A 14,976-nucleotide genomic window follows, 5' to 3' on the forward strand; every position below is an offset into this window, starting at 1 on the left:
AATTGATTTTAGCTACAAGGTCAAGCTGGAGAAACTGTTCCCCTTGGAACAGAGAAATCTTACGTTATGATGGACTCACCCAAGGTGGACAAAGAAAAAATATTCCCATTAGCCAGTAATGCAAGGACTTGGGGACATAGTGTGAAGTATGTGGACAAGGTGTAGGGGAACAAGAAGAACTTTATGTAGTGCGTGGCAATGATCTGGAACTTACTGCCTACAAGGATGGTACAAGCAAAGATGATGGATGATTTCCAAGCATTTTGATGAGAAGTTGGGGAGGAAATAAAACCTGCAGTGGTACAGGTAGAGAATGAGGAGATAAGACTGATTGGATTGATTTACAGTGTCTAGAGCCTAATAAAACATAGGCTTGACGAGTTGTGTGGCCTTCTCCAGAGCCATAATGACTATGGAGTAGTCAACAGTCTTTTGACTCAGCTACGAGTGCCAATGCTGTGCTAAGGTTAATATGAACTGCATTGCTCTCACCCTCAACACAGGCCACAGTACTGCTGAGGCGAGAAAGTGCTTATGTCAAAAGAAGAATGCTGGAAGTTTGCAAATTTAAGTCTGGTAAGTGTAGTCTGATATAGATCTATGAAGTGCGTGTATCTTTATCACAACGTTTATAGAGCACTTTTAACTTACTGAAAGTGTCTTACAGAAACAAAAACTACATCTCATCATGTCCTTCAGTGAAGGAAATGTACCATCCTCACCTGATCTGACTAACATCCAGACCCACTGCAATGTGGTTCACTCTCCTTGTTGGAGGTCAGTCATCTCAGCCCCATGCATCTCCACAGGAGTTCCTCAGGGTAGTGTCCTAGGCCCAACCATCTTCAGTTGCTTCATCAATGACCTTCCCTCCATCACAAAAGGTCAGAAGTAAGGATATTTGCCGATGTGTGTATGATATTCGCCGATGGACGTATGATATTCAGCACCATTCCCAACTCCTCAGATGCTGAAATGCAACAAGATCTGGATAATATCCAGGATTGGGCTGAAAAGGTGCAAGTAACATTTGTGACAACAAATCCCAGGCAATGACCATTGCCAATGAGAGATAAATCTAATCACCATTCCTTAAATTTCAAATGGCATTACCATCACTAAATCCCTCACTATCAAGATCTTTGGCGTCACCATTGACCAGAAACTGAACTGGACTCACCACATAAATACAGTGGCTACAAGAGCTGGTCAACGGCCAGGAAACTGCAGCACATAACTCACTTCCTGACTCCCCAAAGCCTGCTCACCAGCTACAAGGTAAAAGTCAGGAGTGTGATGAATACTCCCCACTTGCCTGGATGAGTGCAGCTCCAACAACGCTGAAGAAGCTTGACAGCACCCAGGTCAAGAGTACCATGCTTGATTAGCACCACATCCACAAGCATCAAATCTCTCCACCACCAATGCTCAGTAGCAACAGCGTGTACTAGCTATAAGATGCACTGCAGAAATTCACCAAAGATCCTTTGACAGCACCTTACAAACACATGATCACTTCCATGTAGAGACCACTGTAGCAGACGCATGGGAATACCACCACCTGCAAGTTCCACTCCAAGCCACTCACCATCCAGACATGGAAATATATCGCTGTTCCTTCACTGTCTATGAGTCAAACTCCTGGAATTCCTTCCCATGGGTTTTGTGGGTCAAGCTACAGTATGTGGACTACACCAGTTCAAGAAGGCAGCTCATCACCACCATCTCAAGGGGAACCAGAGACGGGCAACAAATGCTGGCCAGCAAGTGATGCCCACATCCCAGGAGTGAATTAAAAAACTATGATCCTGAGCCACAAAAATGCGAGGACAGTTTACCTCAACCTTGGTCAAAGTTATCTTAAAGAAAGAAAGCAAGTTAAAGAAGGTCTGCAGAGTCATAGACTCAGAATTCCAGGGTTTGACAACTGAAAGCATAGCCACTAATGGTGGAGCAATATTGCTTGGGAATATACAAAAGCCACAATTACAGGAGCCCAAATGCTCACTTGGATAGTGAAACCAGATGCAGAGGGCCAAATAACGTTCTTCAGTGCTGTAACATTTCTGAGATTTTTTAAGTATCTTGGAGGAATTTGGAGTTTGAGAAATAGGGTCAGGAAAGGTAAAGCCATAGAGGCATTTGACAACAGACGAGAATTTTAAAATTAACAGGCTGCTCGACTAGGAACCAATTTAAGTCAGCAAACATGGGGGTAGATAGGGGAATGGGACTTTGTCAGAATTAAAGCATGGAGTAGAATTTTGAACGACCTCATATTTTGGGTAAAATATGGGAGACCAGCCAGGAGACTACAGGAACAATGAAACCTAGGAGGTTTCAAAGACATCAGTTTTCTGGCAGATGATTGATCCTTGAGGGATATCAAAAGTAATGGTGCAACAGCAGGAAGAGAAACCATTACAGCGATTCTCTGCCTACAATTAGATAGATAAAAATATGGAATTACACTACAGCAATTCCACTCAACTGGAGAGCAGTTGAGAGACATTGCATGAGGGTGGTGTAATCAAACCTATCAAAGGCTTCAGACCAGCATTCCTGTTAATTTTATTATTTCTTCTGAGTGGACTTCAATGGAACTGGAAGTCAATGCTATGAATGGCATCAGGTGCACAGACTTTCAGAGCAGATGTGCCCACTTCTTACAGGGAACGTTGCTGCAGACAGGTTGAATAAAGGGTGAAGTGGCAAAAATGGTCATTTGGACCTTGAATGTGAACCACTTTGATACTGTGGCATGGTAGTTTGGGGGTGGGGAACGCACATGATTGAAAAGATTCATGCATGGCATGTGGAGAATGATGGGAATGAGTTGGCAGTCAAAAAATAGTTAACTTAGGAGCTATATTTGGAGGGTAAAGTTCAGTGATCAGCAGCCCACATAAAACTTCTATTTACAATTGGTATGCCAACAACTTAAGTAGGAATAGTGCTTCAACCTCCATTAATTAGCTGTTTCAAGCAAAATCATTTGTTTCCACTTATGGTGAAGCAACAAACCAATCCCAAATAATCATTTTGATTGGTATTAGTGTAACCATTATAGCTATGACAGTAATAAAACATGATGCAATTTTATTTTCATAGAAATTCCGAACATTAAAAGGGAAAATGTCCTTTTTGGTGATTGGTGAACATGCTCACCAAACCAACGTGGCTGATAGAATACCATTTTTAGATTCAAGCACTCAAAAACTGTCATTTCTAGAATGAAAAGAATTAAAATTCAAATCAGTGGAGTTAGACATGAGACATGTGTGTATGTTGGACATATTTATGCATGTGAAGTGCACTTTGCAAAGATTCGCTGTTGTAAATTGCTAATTTTACAACAATGGGATCTTTCCTATGTTTTTTGCTTTCATGATTTCTTATTTGTAAGTATATCTGGACAGCAAGTTACTTTTCACAATAGGCTACCTAAACTGTCAATGTGACTCTGGAGATGAAATTTTGGGTTTGTGAGCTATGAGGCAGTAATGGCTCCTGTGGAGCTCAGACTGACTGCGTATATCTAGGTGGTCCCATTAAATCCCTGAACTACTTTTTCATGGATGTGGCCACATGGACATATCTTTGAGGCATGATCACAGCTTCAAAAAACAAGAAAAGAGCTGGTGGAAAGGTAGGTATTTGATATTTTTTAAAAAATACCTACTGTTTAATTACTTCTATGCTCAACTTCACGCCACACCCTATTCAACAGCCGAGAACCACTCCTATGCTCAATTCTCATAGCCCACAATATTCTGTTTGGGTTCATGCAAAGTCTGAACCATTAAAACAGGGTCAATCTGGGAACAAGTTTGGGATACACTGTTCTACAAGTTAGTTTAACTGTGATGTTCTCTATAATTCTTTTTAAGGTGAAGCACAGTTGGCATTCTAGACACTTTTCAGGAAGGAATTTTCCATAATTGTGCTTTAAATTCCAGGTTATAAGCAATGCTGTTGACTTACACAAACTGTTACAAAGATGGGCACAAAAAAATGGTTTTGTGAAAGACTGAACAGTACCATCATTCATCACTGGTCTTGAATCAAGAGTTGCATATATTTTGTATGTATAAAAGTCCATAAGGATGCCATTTTTCTCGATTATTGAGTCAGAATCATACAGCATGGAAACAGACTGTTTGGTCCAAATCATCCATGTTGACCATACAGGCCAATCTCACCCAGTCTCATTTGCCAGCATTTGGCCTATATCCCTCAAAAACGCTTCCTATTCAAATACCCATCCAGATGCCTTTTACATGTAGTAATTATACTTCCTCTGGCAGCTTGTTCCATACATGCACCACCCTCTACATGAAAAAGTTACCCCCAAGGTCCTTGTTAAATCTTTCCCCTCTCATCTCAAACCTATGCCTTCTACTTTAGGACTCACCCACCCCAGGAAAAGACCTTGGCTATTCACCCTGACCATGCCCCTCATGATTTTACAAACCTATAAAAGTTCACCCCTCCAATGCTCCAGGGAGAAAAGCCCCAGCCTATTCAGCCTTTGCCTATAACAAACCTTCTAGTCCCTGCAATACCTTTGAAAATAATTTCTGCACCCTCTCAAGTTTAACATCTTTCCTGTAGAAGAGCGATCAGAATTGTACGTAGTATTTTAAAAGTGGCCTCACCAATGTACAGCTGCAACATGACATCCAAACTCCTACACTCAATGTTCTGAACGACGAAGGCAAGTGTGCCAAGTGCCTTTTTCATCGCCCTATCTACCTATTTTCAAGCAACTATGCACCTGCACCCCAGGTCTCTTCGTTCGACAACACTCCCCAGGACCTCACTATTAAGTGTATAGGTCCTGCTCCGATTTGCCTTACCAAAATGCAACACCTCACATTTATCTAAATTAAACTCCATCTACCATTCCTCGGCCCATTGGCCCATCTGATCAAGGTCCTGTTGTACTCAGATAATCTTCACTGTGCATTAAATGATTAAATGATGAAAAGCAATGGACCCAGCACCAATCCTTGTGACACACTGCTGGTCCAAAAAACAACCCTCTACCATCACCCTCTGTCTCCTACGTTCAAGGCAATTTTGTATCCAATTGGCTAGCTCTTGCTGGATCTAATGTGATCTAATTTTACTAACCACGCTATCATGTGGAACCTTGCCAAACAGTTTATTGAAATTTCCTGTGTGAAAAAAAAACGCAAGGGTTATAGAGCTCTGACAGAGGGCTGCACAGTCATGATGTGCTGAATGGGCTCCTTCTATGCTGTAACCATTCTATAAATTTATTTTTCCCCGAAGCATTGGCGGGAAAATTGTCAGCTGGGAAACAGGACCAATGCATAAGCTATCTGAAGTGAGTAGAACAGTGGAAGTTCAGAGGGATACAGATCCTGGCTGTTTTAACAAATAGGCCACATTTTAATAATCTTGTTCCTCCTGACTCAGACAGAATCCTACCAAAAACCTCACTACTTACCTCAGCCTGCTCAGTTCACCTCGTTGTTTTCAAGCAAGCTTCGCTGGCAGCTTAAATACTATTAGATTTAAGTCATTGCTCTGATTTCCTGCAGCACAAGCTTTTAGCTGAAACTGGCAAAGATAAAAAGTTGCTCTTCACAAATGGTGTAGTCTGTTGCCACAAGTGGGTGATCTTAACCCCACCCACACCTTTTCTGATCTACTATCCTGTTTAATTTTATTTGTTAAGATGTAGATGATATTTTCCTCTACCTAAGTACATTCCCTCACGTTTCTGTACTGAATGTTTATTTGCTCATTAACTACCCAGTCTGTGGGATTTCTGATATTTTCCAGCATTGCAGGCTATATTATTTCTCAGTATTATTCCTAAAATCCAGTTTGGTCTAATCTGCAAATTTTAACGTAAAAATTACTTGCACTCAGAATCAACCAAATAACCAAATGTTATTGAAGATGTAACTTTAAAAAGTTATATACAAAGGAGATCTCTACATGGAAATGGCAGTGAGCTTACATGACTTTGTTATGCATGACATATATTTTACAAGTTTGATTAAAAACTTAATATTAGGGGTTCTAGTGGCACAGTGGCAGTGTATGTACCTCAGGGCCAGGAAACTCATTTGCTCCACAGGTGGGTATTAACATTTCTCAACAGGTTGAGTTAAAAACCTTCAAACTGATGGAATAAATTGGAGCCCAGTCATTTGTCTGGCAAAACTAGTTGCGTCGTGCATTGCAATGGTTGTATGTTATTACATCCTTAATGTTTAGTTACCCCAATTTAAAAACAAAACAACTTGTTAAGTGCAACTTGGTTGACTACAAATATGTACACTTACAAAAATACTGTTTTTGCACAACTGGCTGTTCTCTTGATGTATTCTAGGCAGATGAACTAACCGTAAAAGAAATTGCAGTTTGCGTCTCAATGTTGCAGTCGTAAGCCCACTACCTCTTGTGAGTCAAGCCATTGCATACTAGGAGATTCCACTCCTAGTCTATGCTATGACCATCTGCTCTCAGTTTCAAATGCACTGGCTCAAAAAAAAATTCATTGTGGTGTTGCTTGTTAACTGACCACACTTACTGACAGGAATGTGGAAAACAATCCAGAACCAAAGCTCATCAGCAATGGCCTCTATGGTGGAATAACATGATCATTCATTGGTGTTATTGAGAACAAAAGACAATTCAGACAAAATATTGGAAGCTGATCCATCATAAATTAAAAAACAGAAACTGCTGGAGGAATATTCTGTTTTTAATTCAGATTTCCAGCATTCACAATTTTTTGGTATTTTTGTCCACCATAATTCAACTCCATCAGAAGACAAAACAGGAGAAAACTGACAAGAGTGAGAAATTAGACCATACGACCATAAGACATAGGAGTAGAAGTTAGGCCATTCGGCCCATCAAGTCTGCTCCGCCATTCAATCATGGCTGGTAAGTTCCTCAACCCCATTCTCCTGCTTTCTCCCCATAACCCTTGATCCCCTTGATAATCAAGAACCTATCTATCTCAGTCTTAAATGTACTCAATGACCTGGCCTCCACAGCCTTCGGTGGCAGTGAATTCCACAGATTCACCACTCTCTGGCTGAAGAAGTTTCTCCTTATCTCCGTTCTAAAAGGTCTTCCCTTTACTCTAAGGTTGTGCCCTCGGGTCCTAGACTCTCCCACCAATGGAAGTATCTTCCCAATATCCGCTTTGCCCAGGCCATTCAGTACTCTGAATGTTTCAATTAGATCCCCCTCATCCTTCTAAACTCCAATCAGTATAGTCCCAGAGTCATCAAACCTTCCTCATGTGTTAAGCTTCCCATTCCTGGGACCATTCTCATGAACCTCCTCTCTAGGACCAGTACATCCTTCCTGAGATATGGGGCCCAAAACTGCATGCAATACTCCAAACGTGGCCTGACCAGCACCTTATAAAGCCTCAGTAGTACATCGCTGCTTTTATATTCAAGTCCTCTCAAAATAAATGCCAACATTGCATTTTCCTTCCTGACTACTGACTCAACCTGCAAGTTTACCTTAAGAGAATCCTGGACTAGAACTCCCAAGTCTCCTTGCACTTTAGACTTGTGAATTTTCTCCCCATTTAGAAAATAGTCCATGCTTTCCCACATTGTACTCCATCTAACACTTCTTTGCTCACTCTCCTAACCTGTCCAAGCCTTCTGCAGCCTTGCCACCTCCTCAATACTACCTGTCCCTCCACCTATCTTTGTATCATCTGCAAACTTAGCCAGAATGCTCTCAGTTCCTTCATCTAGATCATTAATGTACAAAGTGAAGAGTTGTGGTCAGCACCGACCCTTGTGGAACAGCACTCATCACCACTACCATCCCGAGAAAGACCCCTTTATCCCTACTCTGCTTTCTGCCAGACTGCCAATCTTCTATCCATGCTAGCACCTTGCCTCTAACACCGTGGGCCCTTATCTTACTCAGCAACCTCCTGTGTGGCACCTTATCAAAGGCCTTCTTGAAGTCCAGGTAGATAACATCCATTGGCTCTCCTTGGTCTACCCTGCTCATTACTTCCTCAAAGAATTCTAACAGATTTGTCAGGCATGACCTCCCCTTGACGAAACCATGCTGACTTTGCCCTATTTTGCTATACACTTCCAAATATTCAGAAATCTCATCTTTTACACTGGATTCCAAAATTTTGCCCACGACCGAGGTTAGGCTAATCGGCCTGCAATTTTCCGTCTTTTACCTCACTCCCCTTTTAATTGGGGTGTCACGCTAGCGATTTTCCAGTCCTCTAGGACCCTCCCTGACACTAGAGATTCCTGAAAGATCACCGTTAACACTTCCACTATCTCTTCAGCTATCTCCTTTAGAACTCTGGGATGTAGTCCATCTGGTCCAGGTGATTTGTCCACCTTCAGGCCAATCAGTTCAACTAGTACCTTTTCCTTGGTGATGGCCACCATACTCAGCTCTGCCCCCGGCTCTTGAAGTTTTGGGATATTACTAGTGTCTTCCACCGTGAAGACTGACGCGAAGTAATTATTCAGTTCCTCAGCCATTTCCTCGTTCCCTACTACTATCTTTCCACCGTCATTTTTTATTGGTCCACTGTCCATTTTTGCCTCTCTTTTGCCCTTTATATACCTAAAGAAACTCTTACAGTCTTCATTTATATTACTGGCTAGCTTACCCTCATATTTAATCTTCTCCCTCCTTATTTCTTTTTTGTTGCCTTCTGTTGGTCTTTGTAAGCTTCCCAGTCCTCTGGTTTCCTACTGCCCTTTGCCACATTATATGCATTCTCTTTTGCTTTTATGCTATCCCTGACTTCCTTAGTCAGCCATGGTTGTCTCATCCTCCCTGTACCAAGCTTCTTTTTCCTAGTGATGAATTTTTGCTGCGTCTCCTGAATTACTTCCAGAAACTCCTGCCATTGCTGTTCCACTGTCTTTCCTGCTAAGCTCTTCTTCCAGTCAATTCTGCCCAGCTCCTCCTTCATACCTCTGTAGTCACCTTTATTCAGCTGTAATACCATTACCTCTGATTCTATCTTCTCCCTCTCAAATTGCAGTGTAATGTACACAATAACAAACACCTAACAGTTTGCCAATAAATTGTGCAGCAAAATAAACACAATCAAGAATGGCTTTCCTCCAAGTAACTTTTGTTTTAATTCATTCATGAGAAAGAGGTCTTCTTGAACTGCTACAGTCCACATGCTGTGGATTTACTCACAATGTTGTTAGGAAGGGAATTCCAGGATTTTGACCCAGTGACACTGAAGGAACAATGATGTATTTCCAAGTCAGTATGGTAAGTGTCTTGGAGGGGAACTTGCAGGTGATGGAAGTGATTATGGATTTGGAACGTGTTGGCTAGGGACCATCGGTGAATTTCTACAGTGTGCCTTGTAGGTAGTACACATTGCTGCTGCTGATTGTTGGTGGTGGAGGGAATAGATGTCTGTGGCTGCAGTGCCAACCAAATGGACTGCTTTGTCTTGGATGCTGCTAAGCTTCAAGTGTTGTTTGAGCTACACCCATCCAGAAGAGTGTGGAGTATTCCATCACACTCCTGACTTGTGCCTTGTAGCTGTTGGATAGTCTTTGGGGAGTCAGGAGGAGAGTTGCTTGCCACAGTATTCCTAGCCTCAGACCTGCTCTTATAGCCACAGTGTTTATATGGCGAATCCAATTGAGTTTCTAACCAATGGTAACCCCCAGGATGTTGATAGTGGGGGAATTCAGTGTTGGCAACACCATTGAAGGTCATGGTGGGTGTAGTTAGATTGTCTCTTACTGCTGATTGTCATTGCCTGGCATTTGTGTGGCATAATGTTAATTGCCACGTGTCAGCTAAGCCTGGATATTGTTCAGATCTTGCTGCATTTCAACATGGACTACTTCAGAATCTGAGTTTTCAGTATAAGCACCATGGTGAATAGACTTTTATTTCCAGGGATTGTACAACAAGTTAAGACGAATGCAATGCATCTTTTCCTGAACAGCAGTTCAGGTGTGTATATTAAACGTTTCAGCAATCAGAGTGTAGTTATGACATAATGGAGTATGCCAATTGTCTGGGCAGTATCTACATTGCTTAGAATAGTTATATATGCTCTCTTCAAAGAACCGAGAGCCAAAAGAAAGGAAATACATAGGAAAGTTTCCTGAAGGGAAAGTTAAAAAAGACAAAGATAGAGTTAACTTTGTATTTAGTGCTAGCTACAGCTAATCCAAGAGTTCTTGGTATTGGGGTATAGGATTCATAGGATCATAGAATCCCTATGGTGCAGAAGCAGCCATTCAGCCCATCAGGTCTGTACAGACACTCCAAGAGGGCATCCCACCCAGACCCAACACTACTGTCCCCCATCCTACCTCCCTTATCCTATGATAACCATGGTTAATCCATGTAGATGGAACAGCCCTAGGCACTTCTGAGCAATTTAGCATGGCCAACCCACCTAACTTGCACATCTTTGGACTGTGGGAGGAAACTAGAGCACCCAACAGAAACCCACACAGACAGTCACCTAAGGCTGGAATTGAACCTGGGTCCCTGGCACCGAGAGGCAGCAGTGCTAACTACTGTGCCATCATGCTACCAATCAATCCAAAGAACTAGCACCAGTGCATTGGGTTTAGTGGCCTCCTACTTGGATCCATTTTCAGCACTGTACTACCATTCACCACTGAGCACTAACCCCATGAAATACCAGCCACCAAAAAAGCATCAAAATTCAAATTATAGAGAAATAAAACTATTGTGTTGATATTTCCAGATTAGACTCTTTATATACAGCAATAATGATGACCATGAATCCATTGTCGATTGTCAGGAAAAACCTATCTGGTTCACTAATGTCCTTTAGGGAAGGAAATCTGCCACCCTTACCTGGTCTGGTCTACATGTGACTCCAGATCCACATCAATGTGGTTGACTCAACTGCCCTCTGGGCAATAAATGCTGGTTCAGCCAGTGATGCCCACATATCATGAATGAATAAAAAAAAAAGGAAAATAACTTTTGAAATAATTATAAACTAGTACAAGTTGTACTGTTGTGTGTGCAAGTAAGCCAGTTCAGATTCAAACGATGCTGTGGCTTGCAGCAATGAACTGATGGAAACCAGAAGGTTAACTTGTCTTTGTTTTTGCTGGCCTGGACAAGAACTGGGTGGGTAAGACCATTATAGCTAAAAATTATTTTCAAACTAAGACAACATATTGATGGCTGGAGGAATGGGTTTTAAAAACCATGATAGCGTGAGCAAATTCCCTAAATTCAGTAATTAGGATACACTTAAAATGATTAACTATTTAGCACTAAAAGCACATCACTTGAATAATTTACATTAACAATGTATCTGCAATTACTTAATTTCCACCTCCCTTCTCAAAAAGTTAATTTGTGAATATGAAGTGCTAACAGCATTGCTTGATTTGAAACTCAGCCTTGAAAATGAATGCTTTAAAGAAAGACAAAGCGTACTAACCAGCAAATGAGAACTTGAAGGAATTTTTGAGCACTGAAAAAGGTAAACTTCTGGGAACCAAACCACAAGCTCAGTTTCCAAAATGTTAGTAGTTAGTGGTTATAGATGCAGACAGCAGGCTGCATGCATACAGCAGTAAACAAATGGCTGTTGGAGAATTTCTTCAGCCCATCAACCTTTTGCAATTAATTTCCTTTTTTTTTTACAAAATGTAACTTAAGAAAGCAGTCCAAGTAGACCACTGTGAGAAAGTACAATATTGTGCTGCCTGGTATTCTATCAGAAGTGCAAGAGAGAGGCATTTGCTGTGCACAAAGACTGGTACATATTAATGGCTTAGGATTAGTTTGCACATCTCAGATTCCAAGAAACTCGGGACTGGGGAGGTTAAAGGGTTACTGCTTTTCCAAGGGAAAAACAAACAATCCAAACAATTAGATTATATATTACAATAGCAGAATGTATAGTTACAGTGTTAGTTGATTTCAACATGATTTAGAATCTCCTCCAGTTGATTTGAAGTTGAAATTTAATGCAAGCAAAATTGGACCATTTGGTTATTGTATTGATGTGACTTTAAATTAAATTAAAGAAAAAAAAAAATCATACTTCATTGTTTTGAGGTTAAAAATTGAATTGAAAAAGATCAACTCCAAACACTTTTTCCAGAAACACTGCATCCCTTCAACCTTTTATTATTACAGTGATTTTCCCTCTGTTTTTGTGGGAAGGTACTGTCTGGTGACAGAGTCAGAGGAAACAGACCCTTTGGTCCAACTCACTCATGCTGACCAGATATCCTAAATTAATATAAACCAAATGAAATGCAGACGCTATAAATCAGAAACGAAAATAGAAATTGCTGGAAAATCTCAGCAGTCTGGCAGCATCTGTGCGGAGAAAACAGAGTTAACGTTTTGGGTCGAGTGACCCTTCCTCAGAACACACCACCCTCTGCATGAAAAAGCTTCCCCTTAGGTCCCTATTAAATCTTTCCCCTCTTACCTTAGACCTACGCCCTCTAGTTTTGGACTCCCCTATCTTGGGGAAAAGATCTTGATTATTCACCCAATCCATGTCCCTCGTGATTTTACAAACCTCTCAAAGGTCACTCCACAGTCTCCAACGCTCCAGGGAAAATAGCCCCAGCCTATTCAGCCTCTGTCTATAGATAAAACCCTACAGCCCTGGCAACATCCTTGCATGTGCCGAAGACCTGCCTTGATTTGCGTTACCAAAATTCAGCATCTCACATTTATCTAAATTTAACTCCATCTGCCACTCCTCAGCTCATAGCCTTTATTAAATGGGCCAGTCATACTGTGGTTACCTTCTTCACTGCCAACTACATCATAATTTTGGTTGTTCCTGGGTTGATAAATTATATAATGCAAAAGAATCTCTGTATGCACACTGCATCTTCCATTCACATCTCCTTGAAAGTTGTATTCTGGGTATTGACTATTTTTTCAGATCCTAATTTACAGTTAAGAAATTACTATCCAAACAGGAGAGTGGTCTGGGTGTCCAGACTACAAATTTCTCATTCTTCATCCAAAAGCACCAAAGGTTTGCAGCAACCTTAGCACTGTTTTTAGTTGATTACGAAGGTTATGCAAAAGCACTTGCTGACTGTAAGGCTTCATCTATGCAGCAAGGGCAGTGGCTAAAACCTGGAATTACCCTCACACTTGCAAATCTACATAGCACTTCACATGCATACTCTCAAATTACATTATTGTGTGTGTCACAATACTAAAACCTTTCATTGGGAATGAGACACCATTCAAAGCAACAGCAGTAGGCCATTCAGCCCCTACAGCCTGCTGCGCCATTCATTAGATCATGGCTGATCTGTTGGCCTAACTCCATAAGCCTCCTTGAGCCCATATCCCTTGGTACCCTTGCTTAATAAAAAGAAATTGCCTCGGATTTAATTTTAGCAATTCAACTAGAAACGACCGTCACTTGACGAACAGAGTTGCAAACCTCCACAACTCTGTGCTTTCTAACATCTCTCCTGAATAGTCTGGGCCTAATTCTTAGACTATGCCCCTGGTTCTGGAATCTTGAACCAGTGGAAATAGTATCTTTATCTACCCAGTCTTTCTCTGTTAATCCAGAAGACCTTATTAGATCACCGTTAACCTTCTAAATTCTAGAAAATAAAGATCTAATTTGTCTAATCGCTCCTCATAACTTAACCCCAGAAATCCTGGGATCATTCCTGCAAACCTGTGTTAAACTCCCTCCAGAGCCAAACTTCCTAAGGTGTGGTGTCCAGATCGGCTCACATTACTTCAAGTGGGGTCTAATTAGGATTTTGTATAACTACAGCATAAAGTCTGCATCACTATACTCCAGCCCTTCTTATGAAACTCAGCTACGTTTCTGTCAAACAATATTTGATAGTCACACAACCTCTGACATGGGTAGAGAAAAATTAGAGATTTGTTTCTTACACTGGTGTTCCTGGAAGTCAGATTCTGAGAAACTGGTGTGTATTCTCAATGCATACATTACTAAATATGGCTCCTTTATTCTAATTTGTGGGTTAAAAGGAAACTAGTTTCATAGTTCTGCCACTGGAGGAGGAGGATCTAGTAAAAATATTGTGATTTGTCTCACTATCTCAGATTTATCGCTGGAAGTGTCAAAAAGTTTATTGTGTCATACCTATCAGCACGTGAACGAACTGCTTGGATGAATTGCTACAATTAGTCTGAAGCAGGTTGTCAACATACAGATAGTTCTGTCATAACGCATATTTCATTAACATGAATTGGCTGTAACATGACTGATGAATAGTGGATGCTGTTTGGATAACATGAAGTTTCTGCTGTACAGGTATAATGATTTCCCCATAACGCGACTTTCTATAGCACGAGGTCATGCAAGAATGCAAATATTGTGTTATAGGAGAAGTATCTGTACCAGATGAAAGATTCCTTCAGATGGAATTTGTATATGAATAATAATGCAGTCAGTGCCCAAGTATTCACTTGACATTGCTAGCCTATTCACCAAAACAATATTCGAGGATAGATATTGAACTACAGCACTATATCATGGCTATTTAGAACTGCCACCATTGTGTTAATCAGTATTCAATGAACAATGAAGTCAGTAGTTTGATTTCACAGCATCACGTATGCTCAAATTGATGGTGTTGCCACGTAATACCTGCTAGGCCCAGTACACTCAAAATTCTTTGATTGATTCTGAGAGAAACATGTCTCAGATGAGGCGATATTTAACCTTCTGCCCTTGCACATGTCTGATATGTGGACATTGTACTTGCTATATTGGAATCTGCAGCTACGTGTAAGAATTTCCTATATCCTGTGATCAAATCCAACTTTGCAAAGGAACAGTAAAATGAGCTCAATTTTCTTGGCATCATGGTTGAGAAAACAACAGGTCTATACTATGGCTTAACGCAAGTCTACCTTCATTTGTAAATATATGTATTGCGATTCCTACAGTTCCATCTATATTACAAAATT

The 14,976-nt window shown here is 40.9% G+C and overlaps 1 protein-coding gene and 1 long non-coding RNA gene across 5 annotated transcripts in view; one reads left to right on the top strand and one right to left on the bottom strand.

The window, feature by feature from the left end:
• The window catches only part of LOC109935190 (guanine nucleotide-binding protein G(I)/G(S)/G(O) subunit gamma-7-like), a 40,034-nt gene extending 34,479 nt beyond the window's left edge, over window positions 1-5,555 (bottom strand). For 2 of the 3 annotated variants that reach the window (XM_048614057.1, XM_048614056.1), the window contains exon 1: window positions 5,477-5,555. The gene's annotated coding sequence lies outside the window, so the exon portion shown is untranslated. The remainder of the gene's footprint in view (window positions 1-5,476) is intronic. The other variant, XM_048614055.1, reaches the window with a different exon arrangement.
• Window positions 1-14,976, top strand: part of LOC125486458 — a 267,656-nt gene that overhangs the window by 212,524 nt on the left and 40,156 nt on the right. The window lies entirely within an intron of this gene.

This window comes from Rhincodon typus, chromosome 29, assembly GCF_021869965.1.
Source record: "Rhincodon typus isolate 14 chromosome 29, sRhiTyp1.1, whole genome shotgun sequence".
NCBI lineage: Eukaryota > Metazoa > Chordata > Chondrichthyes > Orectolobiformes > Rhincodontidae > Rhincodon > Rhincodon typus.